Raw genomic sequence first — 21386 nt, forward strand, 5'->3', positions numbered from 1 at the left:
TCAGAAACGACTTCCTGACACTTAAATCTACCACTCGATGTTAACAAATTTCTCTTCTTCAGAAACGCTTTTCTTGCCATTGACAGTCTACATTTTATATCCTCTCTACTTCGACCATCATCAGTTATTTTGCTCCCCAAATAGCAAAACTCCTTTACTACTTTAAGTGTCTCATTTCCTAATCTAATTCCCTCAGCATCGCCCGACTTGATTCGACTACATTCCATTATCCTCGTTTTGCTTTTGTTGATGTTCATCTTATATCCTCCTGTCCTTTCCATTGAACTGCTCTTCCAAGTCCTACTAGATGTAGTGTTGCTAAATATTTAATGATTTACTAACTGTTACACATCACAACTTTAGCTGGCCGGAGTGGCCGTGCGATTCTAGGCGCTACAGTCGGGAACCGAGCGACCGCTACGGTCGCAGGTTCGAATCCTGCCACGAGCATCGATGTGTGTGATGTCCTTATGTTAGTTAGGTTTAATTAGTTCTATGTTGTAGGCGACTGATGACCACAGAAGTTAAGTCGCATAGTGCTCAGAGCCATTTGAACCATTTTTTGAGCACAATTTTACGATAAAATATTTTCCACAATACGTTACAAGAAGTCATAGCTTGGTCCATCATGAATTGCTACCTTCAGAATATGATGTAGTTAATCCATGTTGATGATGATGATGAGGTCCCATACTACGAGGAGCGTAGGGGACGATGCGGGAGACCCGCACCGCCGTACTAGGCAAGGTCCTAGCTGAGGTGGTTTGCCATTGCCTTCCTCCGAGCGTAATGAGAATGAATGATGATGATGAAGACGACACAACAACACCCAGTCATCTCGAGGCAGGGAAAATCCCTGACCCCGCCGGAAATCGAACCTGGGGCCCGTGCGTGGGGAGCGAGAACTCTACCGCAAGAGCACGAGCTGCGGACATCTGTCCTAAAAGTGATAGCCATGTTTCCTTTCGAGATTAGTTTCAGTTACAACATATATACCTCTCTGGATATTTCTGTGGATAATCTCTTAAAGATCATTTTCCTCCATCAGTAAACGCTAACAGTATTAAAATTCTGAATTCACAGTAAATTCACTATTAATAAGGTATTGTGAATTTCACATATTCTCAAAATGATAACTCAACAAATTTCATAAAACACAACATTAACAAAGTGATGTTGTACAATTTTTCTCGTTTCGGAACATATTCAGTACTTGTCTACATATTGCATATATTCCTGAAGCAGACTCAAAGCTTTCCTTGCCCCCCCCCCCCCCCACCCTCTCTCTTACTCCAGGCACTTCTTATTATGTGTGTGATACTAGGAAACATTCGTTTCAAGTAGCTCAAGGGGAATAGAATTAATTCATTCTCTACACATGTTGTCGATGGACCGTTGCTTTCTTTTCCAGCCGATTTCATGACTGCGTAGCGTGTTAGGAGTAAGTAAGTGACGTCAAACTGTCTGTAATATTAATAGCGGTGAGCGTAGGTGTATGCTAGCTTACAGTGTAATTACTATGGAGCTATTTACAGAAAATTGCCCATGCGTTAAGGTAAAAACAACTCGCCCAGCACAATTAACGAAGTAATAAGCAAGACCCAGGGGTGTGCAAAGCTGTACGAGTGTTTCGGCTTAGCTAATGTAGACAGGCTTAATGACACCATCAAAGCTGAAAGCCCCACGTAATTAAAAAGTGCTGTTTACCCCAGAAACAAAAGCAAACACGAAATTTTTCCTTTACACACGAGCATGTTTTTTCCTTGATTTGTTTTCTTTAATCCTCTTCCGGTTTTATTTACTTACTTCTAAGCCATTGACTTCGTAACATCATCTATTTCTCCTTATCATAAAATATTTTCTGATACGATCACATTCTCTATAATTTGTTTACATTTTCCAATCTGTCCCTGTCACTTTCCCATCTAGTACCTGGTACCACTTTTGTTCAACAACCAGTAAACTGTAACTTGCTTTGGTATTTTCGATAGATACTCATTTACTTGCTATTGTTGTATTCTACAATAAAGAATTTCAAATGCTATCCGTTTCTGCATCGGTTAAACAATGGCCCACGTTAACATATATACAGATTTCTATAAAGTTTCAGACCTTTTTCCTGAAATCCGTGTGAATATTTGAATTGCATGGTCTTCCTCAAGAAAACCATATCCTTCTCCAAAGGACTGCTAATTTCATAACAAAGGGAACTGTAGGGCGTAACAGTTATATAGAGAGACCAAGGCATGAATACAGTTGCAAGTTCAAATGAACGTCCTTTGAAATAATTCTGCAGAGATGAGTCGACTTCCTCAGGATATACGAGCGTGGAGAGCTGTTTCAAACCACTCCTCCAACTGAACACTGTAAGAACTATAGCCCTCTTCACTCCTAATATAAAGATTCCTATTCGTAGTATTTCTCTCTAGATAGCATAATTCGTCCCTCTTCCGCACCAAGTTCCCCAGTTTTGATGGTTATCATGTAGTTATTCGTTTTTGTACTGCTATTTCGCACTTTCAGGTTTCATTTTTTTATCGTTAATTCAAAATCTGTGTGAATTGTCTGTTATCTTGACTCCTTAAGACTTCTTCTCTTACAGATGAGTTAGTCTTCTGCCCTGCGAATTATAGAAATTTCTTCTTCTATGTGTGAGCTACTACAGCAAACAAAGCGACAGGAAATATATCAGATGGTAACTAGTATAGACCAAGGTTAAAGGATGTTGGCCAAACTGAGAGAAATTGTATGTCAAGAACTAAACTGAACCTCAAGAACTAATCTGGAGCTCAAGAATTGAACTGTATGTCAAGAGCTGAACTGTGTCTCAAAGATCAAATTGAATCTGTGTAAACTGAATAAATGAAAGAGTTCGTTACTATATGTCTTCGTTGTTGTTATTTCCAAAAAAGAATCCCCTATTTCACTATGTAAGTAAAGGATGTGCAGGACACTAATGATACTAGTCTTGAACATGAATATGAACTTTAACATGGAAGATAACGAAATATATTGAATGGTTGCATGGGATATTGTTCTGCACATATCGGATTATGAGGACAGGCAACACACGACTATGGCCGCTTCCAGAGACATACAGCAAACATGTCTATAATTGCATCTCGTGTGCTTGAAGAAAACCATAGACATGGTATCTGTGTAAAATTGTGTACTATCAAGATGAGAAGTTGGTGAAGAGAAATCATGAACAGATTGTGAGATGAAAAAAGGATTTATTTTTCATCCACCTCAAAGGAAATTTTGCATTTTCATAAACAGACACTGAGCTATTTTCACACATCTTCTTCTTGGTCTCGAGTCGATGGAAACCAGGAAACCCTTAGAATTCCATGTCTTGAATAGCAGTAAACTTGAATATTCGACACATCCATGAGATCTCTTTCCCTTCACGTAGATGATGTATCCATGTGGTCGAAAAATCTAAGCGCCATCACCATATCTTGATACGGTATGCCAGGATCATATCAGTGAACCCCACTGTAGAAATCTGTTAACGACTTTGCACTCATTTGTGTTTTAGAGGATTTACATCAATGATTGACCTCACTGATGCAATAATTGCTGAGAATGTGTCTATTATTCTGGACGTCTCTATTATTCTGGCATCTTATGTGTGTGCTATGAACTGTCTCCACCCCTCATCATAGAAACCCTCAGCGTCTGCTATGAATCTCCAACCTAGAGATACCACTGTGAAATGCTCTGTTTATAGTGCAGCACCTGTTCACTTATACACCTCTTTGCACAACACCAGTGAGCGGGCAGTAGTTAATCACACAGTCAAGTAGATCTAGAGTATACGCTGTAGTGTGTTCTGGGAAATTTGGCAAAGTTTAAATTTCATTTCGTACATTTACAGATCAAGTTTTGAGCAGTCTATTACGACTATTGTCGCCAACTCCTCGCATTTCCGTGGACTGAGTAGACATCCTTCCTCTTCATTGTATGAAGCACAGAACCTTGCACACATGACATAAGCTAGACTGTATACATTTTCTTCCCACAGCAGGTGTAAATTATACCACGGGTAGAATACGAAGTTCAGGTAGACTCTAGCATTAGTTAACCAGCAGTTATCAAATTCGGGGGAATCATTTGCTATATTCCCTCTTCTATTGTTCTGAAACGCAAGTATGATCAACCTGGGAGTCTCCAGCTGAGCGGATATTTCAATGGAACATGTTTATGTGCTTACAGTCGGTAGCACAGGATACTTGAAAACCTCCCGTTAATGCCAAGATAACGATAGAAGTACCCCAGACTTCACAACTTTTAAAAGCTTCAAATGCTGATCACATGATATTATGATGGGCCGGCCGTTGTGGCCTAGCGGTTCTAGGCGCTTCTGTCTGGAACCGCGCGACCACTCGGTCGCAGGTTCGAATCCTGCCTCAGGCATGGATGTGTGTGATGTCCTTATGTTAGTTAGGTTTAAGTAGTTCTAAGTTCTAGGCGACTGATGACCTCAGAGGTTAAGTCAAAATAGTGCTCAGAGCCATTTGAACCATTTGATATTATGATGTGTGGCATTTTCCTTACTGTTTCATCGAGGGTGATCTCTTTCTCCTCTTGAGCTCTCTCAATATATGACTTGTTATCCGTTGCACCCCATATCAGAATAAGTTCCTGTTCAGCATTCAGTACAATTTGCCGAATGTCTTCAAAGTACCCCACAAACAATTTACAAGGTACACATGCAGTAAATCTGTTGCACTCTTCCGCTGTTCTGTCCACCGGCTCGTCTGTGAACCATCCAGTATTTTCCGAATCCTTCAATTCCGAGGGAGAAGCAGCGACATACGAATTAACAGTTGACGATACGTCTACATTGCGTGTGCACTCTATCTCAACCCGTTATGTTCATATCGTATCTCATGAAACAGGAGCGCTAAAGCATTAAGTGTAAGGTTCGGTGCCACTGCAGCATTTCTATCCCATTTCGTAAATGATCGATCAAGATATACCAATCTCTTGCATGGGAGGATTAAAGCGTCACGGTACTAGATGACAATCCTACATTCATTGTTCTTGTTAAACGTGGTTGATGCACAAGGTTTACGCGAGAAGTATTACGCTGCTTTGGAAGTCTTGGCTTCGTCTGGGCATAATGTTAGGACAGGGTGAAGTTCATTAACATTTTCTGGATACTTAAGATACATTTCTAAAACTAATTCCGTGTCTTGATGGATTAGTGAGTTTATCACTTCAAAACTGTACACAGAGAGCAAAAAAAAAAAAAAAAAAAAAAAATCTTACAGATTGGTATTGCATCGTTTCACAGCAGAGGAGACTATTAACAGAGAAACATATACTCTCTGAAGAGAAATATGCGTGCACATACTTCTGTGAGATGCGGAACTGATTACAAGATGTCGCGATAGGAGGACCTTAAAGTACAGTAGGTGACGGGGAGTAGTGAGTTACCAGTGGAATACAGTGCTGTCAATAGAGAAGGAGTAACGTAAGAATGTGTCTGTCAGGTGAGCTCAGTGACTTCGAATGCGGACTAGTCACTGGATGCCACCTGAATTATGAATCCAGCTGGGATATTTCAATCCTTCTAAAGCTGCCCAGGTCGACTGTTGGTGATATGATTGTCAAACAGAAACGCGCGTGAAGAACCAAAGCTAAACCAAGAGCAGACAGACCTCATTTCCTGATGGACCAGTACCGTCGAGTATTGCGGAGGGTGGATGTAAAAGATCACATTAAATCAGTAGAACGAATCACTCTTAAGTTTCAAAGTGCTACCAGTAGATCAGCTAGCACCGCAATGAATGTGTGGCGTGAGCTAGCCGCGCGATATCTTGTCACGGTCCGCGCGGCTCCCCCCGTTGGAGGTTCGAGTCCTTCCTCGGGCATCGGTGTGTGTGTTGTCCTTAGCGTCGTTTAGTTTTAAGTTAGATTAAGTAGTGCGTAAGCTTAGGGATCGATGACCCCAGCAGTGTGGTCCCATATGCCCTTACCACAACTTTCCAACTCTGTCGTGAGATAAGTTCAGCAGCTCCTCAAAACCCACATATTTCTGTAGCCAATACTGAATGACACTTGAGGTTGTGTAAAGGGTGCCACTATTGAGCGTCAGATGACTAGGAACGAGCAGTTTGATTACTTCGTTATTAGGGTTTGATCCCGTTACTGTGCATTAGACACCGCTAAATATGCAAGAATATGAACAGTTTTACAGCACCGTGTACTGCGTACTAATGTCTTACATTCAAATGCACAGCACATCTTGAACGCTGTTATATTATTCATATTCTTTGATAATTGTTTCATCAGTCAGCAAGATTTTGTAGACTTATGTTGACAGTAGCTCTTCATCCAATAAAACAGTTACATCAGTTTCATACTCATATGGTTATGCACTTCTCGGTTCATTATTGAGAAAATATTCTCGGTATTTAGTAAGTGCTTCTTGTTTGTCTCAATCACGTAAACGTGACCTTAACTTATTTTCGCTGTTTTTATGCTTAATTTCTACCACTTATTAGCTTATGTTCGTAATTATAAAACGTGAATAATAATTTGCCAGATAGTGAAGCACAATATGTGCCATAAGCTAAGGTAGATAACTTAAATCACGACAATCAGCTACAGTTTCTCGAAATCGTCCTGGAAAGTGTCAATGATATTGGTTTTCTTCAAGTGGTATTTACAGATAAGGCCAATTTCTACCATTCGAAGTGCTTCTACCTCTTCGAGAGTAGTATTAATCTGCTTGTTTCGCAACAAGTAATTTTTATGCTCTACGAAATCAGACACAGCTGTTTGCTAAACCATCTCGTACAGTCACCACCTGATTATAGGGGAGGTTTGAACATTTCACTCTTTACTTACATGGGATGTGTATGAAGTTTCCCCATATGAATTTAGTCACTAACACGTCGTTGCGGCAAGCATTCGATAGCTGAATATGTCACAAACAATAGCTTGTAAAATTTAATGTACTGTTCTGCATTGGTTTGAAATGTGGACAATCGACTAAATCTGTACCAGTTTTCTCTTTAGAATGAAAATGGCACAAACAATGGTCATATACTTTAAATAAATGACGATTAGTAGTAATTCCGCTATTTGCTAGCCTCAAAAGATCCTTTTATATAATGGAAATATTAAATGTGCATGTATTCAAGCAGTAGTTTAAATTTGTTCAAATGTCCCTCGCAGTTATGAGGCTTTTAGACACACAATGGAACCACTTCAATGTTTTCTTCCTTTGTCTTCATTTATCCCTCAAGCAGCCATGCAGTTGTGTTCAAAGATCCGAATACCATGGACATTAGCAGATACATTTTTGTGGCATTTCTCAAATATTTCCACATACTTCACACTCTTAAGAAATGAGATGTTTGCAAGGTTTAAAATATGTAAATAAGAAACACAGACACGTGGGTCCTAGGATGATAGCTATAATTTACCACTTTAAGCAATAATTACTATTCTTTGAATTAACTTTTGCTACTGCTTGTTTCTTGGAAGTTACTTTTCGTAATTTATTGAGCAGTCCTGCATGAAAACTTTTATTTATATTCTCATTGCCACAATGTTTCAAAATTTCTTTTAAAATCCAACTAAATCACAAACTCAGAATATTAAGTTTTTAAGCACGACTGTAACATCGCTTGACTAACTTTCACTAATGTCATAATCCAACGCGATTTATGGTCACAAGATGTCGCGATAGGCGCACCTTAAAGTACAGTAGGTGACGGGGAGTAGTGCGTTACCAGTGAAATACAGTGCTTTCAGTAGAGAAGCAGTAACATAAGAATGTGTCTGTGTAAATTTCGCTACCACTACTCCACAAGGGGAGTAGCAGTTTACTGACATGTAAGTCACTTGTCTTAATACACTAATTGAATTCCCTCCCTCCGTTTTAGAAAACCGGAAGACAAGCATCAAGGAAGTGAGATCATAAAATCCATCTTGATTTCCCATTAAAGAGTACCGTCATTGATACTTACCCACTTTGTAGATGCAAATGGATATGTCACAGTATTCCAGAATTTCCTGACTGTGAATTGTAGTTGCTACTGGCCGAATTCATTGAACATTTTACATTACTCCGACTCAGAACATGTGAAGTGGATCCAATTCATTATATGACGTCACCTGTTTTAGTGTAGGATACATCACTGAAAACTGGTTATGTAAAATTGCAGCAAATTACGGACACAGAGAAACTATAATTTGTTGAGTGTGTTGCCAGACTGGTATTGCTCGCTCTTCAGGTAGACATGAAGATGCAAACATTGTATTTATGACTAATTATAATAAAAAAAATGATGAATCTGATATTACACTTCTCCATGTCTACAGGTGGACAGTAATACAATACCATCCACTTACTGGTTGGGCACTGCCTGTAAACAGATTTGAAATAATGATTGTACTGGCTGATTAAGTCATAGATTACATTTTATAAGTATACCCTGAGTGTCCAGAAAAGTCAGTAAACTTCATCCAACTCATCATAATGCTCAGAGAAAATCATACAACCAGCAAGCACTATATCTTAAAATAATCTGAGTCAATACAGAAATTTAAAGCAGTAACTGCACAATAATATTGTTGTAAGCAAATACTACCACTTCACAAAGCTCTCTGACTGAAATCACATACAGATGTTAATTCTGAGAAAGATATTAATGCAAATAGAAAAACAAATGGTTTGTAACATGACTTTTTTAAACTAGTGGTTCACACTAGTTTCGGGAAAACTATGTACAAGGTGCCAAAAATTAGGGACGTGAATTTATTAACACATTGAGACGGTATATATGGAGCTGCTTCTCTGGCTGCAAGACCGAATTTCAAGTAACGTGTCGAATTAATCGAAAATTAGATTGCTAATGAATGAAGTAGAGTTCTGACAAACCAATGGCTGTAGGAATGGTTATTTTTTCACATGCTTATTTTCGTTATGGGTACATTTTGAAGGAATTTGACACAAAAAAAGTTAAAATTGTTACATACACACGATTAGCTAAATATATCATGTAACTATATCAAAACTATATAAGATGCTGTTAAGAGTGATGAGCACCAGTGATTTGCAGCATCAAAAAACATCAATAATTACCTCGATAACATGCTGCATGCCAACAAAAAGAAGAACTGAAGAACAACCCAAAATGCATAGAGCGAAAGCGTGAAACTTTCATCGTCTAAGAAATTAAGTACTGATGACTATCGAAGATGTATGTTAAATGGTGCAGGTAAATCGACAGCTCAGAATGTACACAGCCTGACAAAACAAGTGAAGCTTTCACAAAACAAGTCAGATGGTAATGTAGCTTCGGATATGTGCACACATGCAGGATCGCAGTTGAATTCTCTGTGTCAGATAGAAATGCCATTGGATTTCATTAGCATTGTTCTTATTTAGTGTTTTTACCAGATATGGTATGATATATACTAAGTGTGTGAGGAGTAACATATGTTGAGTGATCACTGAACTACTTGGAGACGCCACATACACTCGAAAGACCGCGTTACCAGCAGTAGAGAGAGCTTGGATGGAGCGTCACTATGGATCTCCGTTTTGCTAGCTAGATGAATTCTGCATTATCCGGATTCGTGGGACATTGGGATGTGACAGTTGTCCGATGTTGGACTGCATGGGAATTCTAGGCTAGGCACATGCATTATGAAGCTTCCAGTCAACCAAGTTTGACCATCACAAGCGAGGATCACCGTATTGTACACCAATAACATCACAAAACCTCCACAACAGCGTCTTTCATCGGAAAACCACTAATGGACCGTGATGACTCATGAAATGCACACGATAACTCGGCTGCATATTAGGAAGCTCACGATTAACTAGTGGGATCTTTGCAGCATTCTGTCTGACCCGGCACCATTGGTTGCAGACAAGGAGCAGCCGGAAGAGGGAATTAGCATCCAAAGAGTAGGCTACAGTTAAGAGCATAATATGAACTGGTGCGCGTGGAGTGGTGCCATAATCGGCAAGCATGACTACTGTGGTTCTGCAGTACCCTGGATGACCATCGTCGGCAAGTATAGCGGCTACCTGAGAAGACATCCCATTGTTGCAATGACTTGGAGAGACACAGCGTGTTATTTCTGGTGTCATGGTACGGCGTGCAATCACATATGACATTACAGAACACCTGGTCGTGACTGAGGGGACACTGATTGCACAACGGTACGTCACGCACTTCCTTACTCCTCATGTGTAACCACTTATCCCCACAGTGTCGTAGTGCATTTTTCAACAGGACAATGCTCGACCACACATGATGACTGTCTGCGTGATTCTGAGGTACTGCTGTGGTCAGCAGGACACACACATCTGTCCCCAGAAGATCCTGTGTGTGAATGGCTCTGACGTCTACTGAGCCCCAATTCCATTATCAAGTGTGCAGACCTAAGCCACCGACTGCACACCAACCAGCACAGCGCTGCAAAACGGCATCGAGAAGGTGCTGATCCGCGTGCCCTGGAAAGAGCGGGCAGTGCCACACCTCTAGGAAGACATAGTTCAGCCTCTCCTGTCAACAATGATTTAACCAGCCGCTCATTGCTGGTAGGCTCCCAGTTTGGTTGCTGACTTCGAGAGCATCAGCACTGAGCAATAGGAAGACGTTACTTAGCCAGCGTTCTGCGAGTAGCAATGGGAAGCACAGAACTTGTGTATAAGAGGCACAAGAGGTACAAGAAGATAAGTTTCTTTTCTTTTTAGAAATAAAATGTTGATTTAATTTTCAGTTGTTATATACAGATCATCTAGGAGTCCTGCCACCGACCATTGCAGTTTCTTTCCTTTCTTGCTTGTGTCGGTGCTGACTGCCACAGTAGCCAACACAACATCCACAATATCAACTACCAGTTACAACAGATGTGGACCATCTCAGAAGAGGATACAACAGCTTCACGACACTCTCCCCAAGCGAATCAGTGCATGCAGCCACACGAGAAGGAATACGATGTGATATTGATTCGATATTGTAATTAGTGAAATCTTTGCTTTTAGGTAAGATTAGTAATCTGCTTTCTAGAGAAAGCTGTTGATTAACATGTGATTCATTTCACCCTAGGTGCTTTTTAAATAAGATTTTGGAAAGGTTTTTTTGTTTATTTATCTCAAGTACTTTGGCCAATTACTGATAAAAGCTTATTTATTTCAGCCATAAACAATAGTCAAATTTTTATCGAGTGAGGTCCCCTATAATTCGAGATCTCTTCTAGCAACATCATTTGGTTTTTAAAGTACATTAACGCAAATGTTTCACTCTCCTGCACCAAGGTACTTTTATGTAAAGAGTTCCTTTATTTTAGAGTGTAGAGGCTCTTACTTGCTTATTGTAATACGTTATTATAATAGCTTTTAATGTGTGAAGAATGTGATTCCCTCTGTATACTAATTTGTATCTGTTGGAGAAGGGAATAAGTTTGGAATACGGGACTGTTACACTGCGAAAGTTGTCAGAAAAAGTTGCACCAAGGAAGACTACCTCATTTATTGTTTAAACTGTGTATGTTTGAAAGTAATACTGTTGTTCATTTTTGTGCTCCTTTTTGTTGTTACTCAGATCTGTTAGGTGGCTGTTTCCTTGTAGTTCCATGGTAAAATCAAATAATGAAAAATTGTACCAGTCTTTTTATGAATATGGGTGCTAACTTTCTGCTACCGAATTGAATGTGTTATCTTGAAACAATCTTAAGACTGCTCAGAAGTGATCACCATAGCTTGGCGTCAGTTTAGAGACTAGTTTACAGCTGTGGGTACAAGAACTGGCTATTTAAAATTGATATAACAATAAAATATTAACTGATAATATAAGTAGTGCAATTGTAGCCGTTGTAACCTTTGTGTTATGAAAATGTAATCCTAATGTACCCGTTTATATGTACGAAAGAGGTGACTGATGTGTTTCGTATATTGAGCTAAAATCGCGGTATTTTTCTTGAGATGTATACCTATCCTGGCAATTTGAAACTACATGGCAGACAGATATGACATGGTTATGCCAGTGGCAACTTACGAGAGCCTGCTGGAAAGTAATTCTTCAAATCTTTTAAACGAAACAAAAAGAATTAAAATTTTACATCTTTATTCTTCCCGTCCACATATTTATTTCTCAACATAATTATCCTGTCGACGAACACATTTCTGCTAATGGGTGACCAGTTTGTTGATACCGTCACTATAAAGAGGAAACCACAAACCATACCACTGCTTGCAACGTTCTTCACCTCTATCAAAGTGAAGTCCCTTGAGGTTTCCTGTAAGTTCTGGAAATAGATGAAAATCGGATGGAGGATAATCGACGACTGTGAAACCAAGGCGTTGGACTGGTGGAGATGTCGCTGCGCTCGTGTGGGGCCTGGCTTTGTCGTGCTGAAAGAGGGGACGCTCCGTGTGTGGACAAACTCTTCGAATGCGAAACTCAATTACAGCACGCTCTTCCTTTTGGGTTGGGTTGTTTTGGGGAAGGAGACCTAGACAGCGAGGTCATCGGTCTCATCGGATTAGGGAACGACGGGGAAGGAAGTCGGCCGTGATCTTTGAAAGGAACGATCCCGGCATTTGCCTGGAGCGATTTAGGGAAATCACTGCTCTTCCTCACAGACCAACATGGTTTCGTTACACATTGCTACGTTACACGCTGAAATTCGGAGCCCTCTAGCGGCAGACAGCTGCAAGTATATAAATATGAATAACGAAGGTGTAGAATGTTAAAAAATTTCTTTATTTAAAAAGCCTTAAGAATTTTCAGATGAAAAACTTCGGAGGCATCACTTTTCAGCATGCATTCGAATAAAGCGGACAACAGCAAAAGTACCGCCAGCACTGGATGAGAATGATGCCATGTCTCCTCACTCATTCATGTCTGACTGGCTGATTCACTTTTATGGCAGTAAAATGGGGAGCTGTGATTGAGAAATCCAAATGTGTCTAGCGCAATTGCTTTTTTTTTGTAAGAAACGTTTTTGATTAAGGAAAGTGGTGGGAGAGGGGGATGAAGTGGGTGAGGGTAGTGGTGAGAGGGGTGTCTTTAGATGGTGAGGGGGTGACAGTTAGATATCAAAGTTAAAGGTCAAACGTCAAATTTGATCCACAATGCCTGATGTTCTCCTCCAGTTCATATACACGTCACACCAACAGCATCCAAGGCGAGTCATGTGACCGACAAACCTAAACGATTAGGTGCATCTCCCTGTTCTAATATTCGACAGCACCGTCATGACTCGAATGCACGGTAAATAGATCTGGCACTCACACAGCTGTAACAATATTTATTTAAAGTGCAACAAAGATAAGCAATTGTTAATATAGGTGTAGGAGTCTTTTATCGATAAATAAAATTTACATCGTTTCTACAAGGTCTCACTGGGCTACCAAACTTCGACAGAATTATCATCCTGTCATATACAGACGTTCTGTAAACCTGTACACCAGACGGAGATTCTTGGAGGGCCAAAAAGAGAGGACTACAGAGAGAGAGAGAGAGAGAGAGAAGGATTAAGGATTAATTCGTGGTGTAAATATCACTGGACCTTTTTACTTCTCTCAGCAACTCCGCATTCCATTTTCTCCCTGAAGATTACTCCCCGTCAGACTGGCGTTATCTCCCTCGCGACACGGTAGCCGTACGGGCGTAATTCTCGTTGTCGGAATACCGCCATTCTCGTAATTCATTCTGCTGTGTACAGGTAAGTTGCAAAATCCCCTGTGTGTCGACTGGTACCGTGCAGTTTCGCCATTTTGAAGTTCAGTGACTTCAAACCTGTAGTATTTCGTTACGTGATCAGGTCCATCAATTATTCAAATGTGTCTGCCGTTGTGATGGTTGGAATGGAATAGAGGCAACAGGGAGCGATAGAGAATGAGCTGACACCAGGGGGAATGAAAGATTGGAAAAGTTACGGCGCAGTGCTGATCAGGCATTCAGGGGCCAAAGTGTCCCGTGCGGATCCCCGGAATGTAAACAACGTGACCGTGGCGCAGCCAGAGGCTCTCGTTTGCAGGCGTAGTTACCGGCGGCTGGGTGGTGAGTTTGTAGAGTCGACTGCTCGCGGTAGGTGAGTACCCGGGCCTCTCTCTCCTTTGTTTTCACTTTCTCCCTTCTGAGTCTCCACGCAGACCCTCTGCACGCCGCTTCGCTTACGGTCTCCCACCCCTCCGGCCAACAAAAACAGCCGCGCTCATTCCACTTCGCGCCGCGCGCTGTATTGCAGACTGCCGTGTCTCTCCCTCACTCTCTCCCTCCCCGACTCCTTGTTCTAGGAGAACACAAAGAAAATTTATTCCGGGTCCTCCACCGAGTAAATCTGCCGCCGCGCTGCTTGAATCTTTAAGTGCCTCCGGCAGTTCTGCCGAGATCAAGTGCCATTCAAGCGGAGTACCTTGTGTGAAAATTTAAAGCTCCGAGTAGCAATGTATTCCGCCGCGGCATCGCGCGATGGCTTCGCTCCTCGTTGGAAGCCGGTTATTCATACCGACTACGCTATTTTTCCATAGCCCTCAGATAATTCAAGCCTCAATTGCCTGTAGATTGCCTTATTATGACTCTGGTAGGTTTATATCGGACGTAGCTATGGTTCAGCTACTTTCCTTTTATGCACTTCATTTTTATTGGAGTATCTTCCCCTCTCCTTAATCTTATTCACGATAATGCAATATTTCAGACTAAGGTGTGACTTATTTAAGAAAATGACTTTCAGTTCAAAACATTTTATCCTACGAAAATAATTCGCAGCCTCTACACTGCAGCCAATACACATTCAAAAGCACTACTTCCGAAACAACCGAAACGAAATGGAAAAACGTTCAGCTCCTATCCAAAAAGACAGCCGCCTGCCATATTCAACTAAAAATAAAAATACGAGGTTATTTCGATAAATGTGCTGGAAATCAATATAAATCAAATGGTTCAAATGGCTCTGAGCGCTGAGTCCCCTAGAACTTAGAACTACTTAAACCTAACTAACCTAAGGACATCAAACACATCCATGCCCGAGGCAGGATTCGAACCTGCGACCGTAGCGGTCACGCGGTTCCAGACCGTAGCGCCTAGAACCATTCGGCCAACCTGACCGGCCAATATAATCTGAATCGGTAGTAGCGCTTCCTAATCGTCTACACAAAAAATAGCGAAAAATAGATTTTACAAACCAATACGGTCTCCAGTCCACTACGGACAACGGCTGCTTAATTAATTAGTACCCCCTGTAGATTACTAATACCATAATGCCTTACAACCACAAAGTGAAAACCTCCCTGGCTGCGCGGGATAGCCGCGTGGTCTATGGCGCCTTGTTACGGTCCGCGCAGCTCCTCCCGTCGGAGTTTCGCGCCCTTCCTTGGGCATGGATGTGTCTGTTGTCCATAGCGTAAGTTCGTTTAAGTTAGATTAAGTAGTGTGTAAGCTTAGGGGCCGATGACCTAAGCAGTTTGGTCCCATGAGATCTTACCACAATTTTTTTGTAAACATCCCTGTTTGCTCAAAATTAAGCACCTGATTTACAGCATCACAGTTGTTACAAATTTGGGGGAAAACCCAGTACTATAACCTGTACTACAATTACTGTGACTCAAATAACACATACGAGTACATGAAAATGCAAAACTCGTTCCGATGCTGCAGCTCTTAACAACCGCTTGCACTGCCTAATGTGAACAAGGCTATTAATATAACGTATCTGAGTAACCTATAAAGACTACGACATTCAACGCGAAATACTGCATTTAAAGATACAACAAGTTCACTTCAGTTAAATAATTGAGTCAATGGAAAATTTTCCCGAATAATTATTATTAGCAAACAAAAGTCATAAAGTTACTTCAGTGGCAGTCATTCCTTTGTGACATTTAGACTGCTGTTCCTTACTAATTACATTAATTTAGGAGCTAGTTATGTAAGAAAGGAAGTCACTTTTATGGTGCTATTGTAAATGAATTCTGTGGGTCATTTATATGATATGTATTTCTGGGCTATTTCATTACCCAAACGTCGGGCGTAGTTTGAAATAGATACAGGAGGTTATTTCAAATAATAATAACACGAGGATACCATCACATTAGCTTATCAATAATAACTGCAAAAATACCAATGGGTTATTAGCATTACAGTAACAGAAGATACACTGGCAATGTCTATCACATGCTAAACAGTCTAGAAGATGTGCCATATAAACTGTAGAACTATTATTGCTGAATATGTATATATGCATACAGAAACCAAACGGTAGTTTTAAATTCAAATAACGACGTTCAATAAGGAGTCCCACAAAGATCTGCACTGGTACCTTTCTTATTTATTGTGTTTGTGAATGACCTGCCCAACTTATTACCATATAAATCTATAATCTGGCAACACAACTTTAATCACCTCACATAGTGACGTGAATGTTGTCAGACAAATGAACAACTCAATGACAGAAGAGGCAGCTCAGTGGTTCCATGAGAATAGACTCATTAAACAGAAACAAAACTGAACACATCCTCGTTTCACTTATAGATTATTAATAATGGATAAATGAACTCAGACATTGAGTAAAATAGTTTAGCAAAAATCTAGACACTAAATTATGCTGGAATACCCACACAGAGGTGGTTCCGTGCAGTAAGTTGGCAAGAGTTATATATCTCCTTAGGAAACTTAAGGATTGTGTCACTAAGGAATGCATGGTTATGGCATAATATGCATTCTTCCACATACATTTGCATTATGAAATTTCTTTCGGGAAACTCTGCTGGGGCAAAAGATGTCTTCCTCAGGCAGAAGAAAACCATTAGATGTATTTTTGGTTTAAGCAAATTAACTTCTTGCACACAGTGCTTTATTGAGCGCAAAAGACTTACAGCCCCAGTCTATACATGCTAAATGCACTTTTTCAAACCAAACAGAATGCCTGCATGTATGAAAGTAGGTCAGTTGTGCACTCATATGGAACCATAAACGGGAACTTATTAGACATTCCTTGGACGTGTTTGAGTGAAATATAAAATAATTTTGTACATGCTGGCAAAACTTTTTTAACACTGTATCACATGGCACAAGAGAATTGCATGAGAATAAATTTAAAATGGTGGTAGAGATATGGCTAAAAGAGTACGCATTCTATAGTACGTGTGAATTCATAGGTAATGAAAAAACATGATGATCTTTTATACAATGAAAAATGATGCTATATTATTATAAACATGATTGTAAACTAACAAAATTATAGCTTATGACATACAACAAAATTTATCTGTGCAACCAGTGTAACAAAACTAGTTCTGGATTCGTACAAGACGTGCAATATCATTACATAAATATCTATATATTTTAACCTTTTCTGTAATCATTCGTATAACCATCTGTAGAATTATGTATCTACCTTTTATATACTTTGTTTAACCAACTGTATAATTATGGAACCAATGACGATGCTTTGTACAACACAACAGTTTTCTACACGCAAATAAATTCAACTCAATTCAATTCAGTTCAATTCAATAACACGCTGTATCCCCAGGTACACTTCTGTCTCGGCGCTAGTGGCCGTCTGTCACTTTGCCTGAAAATTTGTCGAACTGCATACGGCTTACTGCATTCAGTCTGCCTGTGTAGAGGTGTATTCTTACATATACTCTGAACAGTTTTTAAAGTATTCAAATACTAAACACAAGCTCTTTCTCTGCTTCGCATTATACAGACACTAATGCTACATTCTACTCTCATTTTCTGTAACTTTTAAGATCGTCAGCAAGCAAATTAGAGTCATTGTCTTAAATGCATAACATAACATATTACGATCATTTTGAACAATGATTGATTGTAGCCTTTTATACTTTTTGTCAATCATTATAAAATCGATTGATTCTAGAAAAATAAAGAAGTTTTGCAGTTTACCCCTAGACGGTTCAAACGGCCCCGTACTACCGCCGTATCATCCTCTGCCAATGACGTCATACGATGCGGAACGGAGAGGCATATAGCCATCATATCGCTCTCCCAGTCGTTGTCGGCTTTCATGACCTTGGAACCGCTTCTAATCGTTCTAGTAGCTCCTCAGTCGGTAAGAGTTGCACTTAGCCTCGTGGGGCCAACCTAGGTTTTCTACATTTCAAAGTCACCTCTTCATGACAAAGGACCACCAACGTCGTACTTCCAACTTCCAAAACGTTAGACACGTTAAAACATATCGTATTCCCCAGAGGAGACAAGTCATATGTCTTGCCTCCTACACTCTGGTAGGTAGCACAGTGAAATACAAGCTAGTGTTCAACACAGTACACTTCAAAAACTTATCACTTCTTTGCGTTTCAGATTGTGCACGTTCCACTTTCATCTAGCTACAACATTAGTTTGTAATGACAGTAGAGCTTCCTTTATTGAAGAAAACTTCCATCTCTATGTGAATCTACCGCTGCAGTTTTCCATGGATTCTGCGTAATCTTACTTCCTATATGGGAGAATTGGTCTGCTTTTCCCAATGCTGCGTCGCTACTAATTTTGATGTCAATCAGATCTTTACTCTCACTTGTAATACTGAACATAGCCTTTGTTTGTCGTTAAGCCATGTTACCAACAAAGCATAGCGTCCAGTCCATGAAGTCATCCCTTGATCGGAATAAGAGGCCTTTTTCACCTGTGATCCTTTTCAAAATTTTCCGCTTTTATTCTACTGCCGAAATTTTGTTTCTACATTGCTACTTCGACACACAAGTGAACGTTAATGGTGATAAATTTTAAGTTACGGGCATTAGGGCGTAGTTTCTGTGAGTAGAGTTTAGTCTCCTAATAGCTGCTGTTAAATCTTTCGAATGTGAGGTCATGGTCCAAGAAACTCTTCTTGTTCCTGACTTTTGTCCAGGACTGCGCTGGACATCCTGAGAGGCGCCCCTCCGCTGAGTCTTGACCGGTCGGACGTTCGAGAGCAACATAAATACTGTACAAAAGGGGGCACAGTCCAAGTAACACATGATGAGGAGAGATAATCCTTGTCAGAGACGAAACTTAGCTATCGCTTGTCGTCTTATCAAAGATAAAACTGTCTAGCGATTCAGCAGAGCTACTGTCCATATATCGCTAAGTTTCATTGCCTCCTCTTTCCTATTAAAATTATCCTGATGTTTATAAATTTCAATGGCTTCTCTACATTGTCGTGGATAATAATTTCACGCTGTACATAAAATTTCTCTTTGAGAAAACTTCAATTCGTGGTTTCCTGACTGAACAATTTCCTACTCTGCTACAGTTGATTTCTCTACTTTTCCTAGTCTCCTAATGCCGGAGTCTTCGTCAGAACCTACGCCCTATGACCAAACAAACACAACTTAGCGAGCCAGACTCTACATGTCAACATACACTACAGGCCATTAAAATTACAACACAAAGAACAAATGCAGATTATAAACGGGTATTCATTAGACAAATATATGATACTAGCACTGGCGTGTGATTACATTTTCACGCAATTTGGGTGCATAGATCCTGAGAAATCAGTACCCAGAACAACCACCTCTGGCCGTAATAACGGCCTTGATACGCCTGGACATTGAGTCAAACAGAGCTTGGATGGCGTGTACATGTACAGCTGCCCATGCAGCTTCACAACACGATACTAGAGTTCATCAAGAGCAGTGAGTGGCGTATTGTGACCAGCCGCTTGCTCGGCCACCGTTGACCAGGCGTTTCCAATTGGTGAGATATCTGGAGACTGTGCTGGCCAGGGCAGCTGTCGAACATTTTCTGTATCCAGATAGGCCCGTACAGAACCAGCAACATGCGGTACTGTATTATCCTGCTGAAATGTGGGGTTTCGCAGGGATCGAATGAAGAGTAGAGTCACGGGCCGTAGCACATCTGAAATGTAACGTCCACTTTTCAAAGTGCTGTCAATGCCAACAAGAGGTGACCGAGACGTGTAACCATTGGTACCCATACCATCACGCCGGGTGATACGCCAGTATGGTGATGACGAATACATGTTTCCAATGTGCGTTCACCGCGATGTCACCAAACACGGATGCGACCATCATGATCCTGTAAACAGAACCTGGATTCATCAGAAAAAATTACGTTTTGCCATTCGTGACCCAGGTACGTCGTTGAGTACAACATCGCAGGCGCTCCTGTCTGTGATGCAGCGTCAAGCGTAACACCAGCCATGGTCTCCGAGCTGATAGATCGTGCTGCTGCAAACGTCGTCGAACTGTTCGTGCAGATCGTTGTTGTCTTGCAAACGTCACCATCTGTTTGTAACTTCCCAACAGAAAAGTTCCGAAACCTCCCAACAGTAAAAAATATAATTATATAATTCACATTCAGCGTAACTTCCCACAGATAAATTCCGTAATCTTGGAAGGATAAAATGTGACTAATCTCCTAATAAAAAAATGTGATTCATAGATAACCTTTCCATAATTGACTGTGTGTTTAAACTGGTAAATTTTGGACGTCAGCAGTGCTGCGTCATGGCCCTGAAAGAACATTCTGAATAAATTGAAAATTATTACCTCAATAAGGTCGCCGGATAACGCATATACATCTGCTCATATAAGAAATTTTTCTGGGACAGCCCTGTGCAATGCTGGCCGATAGATTTGTCATGTATAAAAAGAAACAACTGATTTTTGTTTACAATAATCGGGATCACCATGGATTGGAGAAATTAGTTGTTGTTATTGTGGTTTTCAGTCCTCAGACTGGGTTGATGCAGCTCTCCATGTTACCCTATCCTGTGCAAGCCTCTTCATCTCCCAGTACTTACTGCAACCTACGTCCTTCTGAATCTGCTTAGTGTATTCATCTCTTGGTCTCCCTCTATGATTTTTACCCTCCACACTGCCCTCCAATACTAAATTTGTGATCCCTTGATGCCTAAGAACATGTCCTACCAACCGGTCCCTTCTTCTTGTCAAGTTGTGCCACAAACTCCTCTTCTCCCCAATTCTATTCAACACCTCCTTAGTAATTATGTTATCTACCCATCTAATCTTCAGCATTGTTCTGTAGCACCACATTTCGAAAGCTTCTATTCTCTTCTTGTCCAAACTATTTACCGTCCATGTTTCGCTTCCATACATGGCTACACTCCATACAAATACTTTCAGAAATGACTTCCTAACACTTAAATCTATACTCGATGTTAACAAATTTCTCTTCTTCAGAAACGCTTTCCTTGCCATTGCCAGTCTACATTTTATATCCTCTCTACTTCGACCATCATCAGTTATTTTGCTCCCCAAATAGCAAAACTCCTTTACTACTTTAAGTGTCTCATTCCCTAATCTAGTTCCCTCAGCATCACCCGACTTAATTCGACTACATTACATTATCCTCGTTTTGCTTTTGTTGATGTTCATCCTTTCAAGATACTATCCATTCCGTTCAACTGCT

Source organism: Schistocerca cancellata, chromosome 5, assembly GCF_023864275.1.
Source record: "Schistocerca cancellata isolate TAMUIC-IGC-003103 chromosome 5, iqSchCanc2.1, whole genome shotgun sequence".
NCBI classification, from domain to species: Eukaryota; Metazoa; Arthropoda; class Insecta; order Orthoptera; family Acrididae; genus Schistocerca; species Schistocerca cancellata.